This window comes from Anarrhichthys ocellatus, unplaced genomic scaffold (genome assembly GCF_004355925.1).
Source record: "Anarrhichthys ocellatus isolate YVR2014 unplaced genomic scaffold, GSC_Weel_1.0 scaffold4469, whole genome shotgun sequence".
NCBI lineage: Eukaryota > Metazoa > Chordata > Actinopteri > Perciformes > Anarhichadidae > Anarrhichthys > Anarrhichthys ocellatus.
Window position 1 is genome coordinate 3,379 of NW_022284443.1, and position 1,019 is coordinate 4,397.

The following is a 1,019-nucleotide window of genomic DNA, read 5'->3' on the forward strand; positions in this document are numbered from 1 at the left end:
ACACATATATACATACACACACACACATATATACATACACACACACACACATATATACATACACACATATATATACATACACACATATATACACAAATATATATACATATACACATATATACACACATATACACACATATATACACATATATAGATAGATATATATCCGTAAGGACCTTGACAGCTATATATAGATATATATATAGATATATATATATAGATATATTTCGATATATATATATATAGATATATATATATATAGATATATATAGATATATATCTATATATTGATATATATAGATATATATCTATATATAGATATATACACACAAACAAAGCAAAAGTTGAATTTAGCTTAACTCAATAAAGCTCAACTCATCTTAAAGTAACATAATCACGTGCACACAGCTACACACTGATCTTCCTTTTCTTCCCTGTTCAGTCAAAGTCATCTCCTTATATAGAGCCTCCTATCAGCAGGATTCACTTCCTACCATGAGTGCAGGTGACACCAATTACTGACTCCATAGTTAACAGACACGACCTATACCTCACAGCACCCCTTTAGGTAACCAAAACTTTTATATGGTTTACAATTTGCTGTACACTCACAACAATGTAAAACAGAAATCTACCTGTACATACTCTAATCCTCCCCATGCTTGGTTTGACCCAATGACATCACTGATGACATCATCCAGTGTATAAATAGAGGAAATGGTTGGGTGCCTCCCCCTTTTAGCCTCTGGAACACATGGTGGGTATGGTAAACAAACAATTGAAAAGCATGGTCAGATTTATAGATGAATGTAATATGGGACAAATGGTGTGTTCTCACCCGCTTTGTCACACGCACTTTTATTTTGAAAGTACTGCTATATGAACAAAGGGCAATAACATTGTGTGTAAACACTTTAAACACATCAGGTTGTTGTTAGCAGCAGTGTTCTCTTCACACAGCAGCAGTTCTATCTCTTCATCACTATGATGCTGTAACTCAGAGGTGATGAAGGTGACCC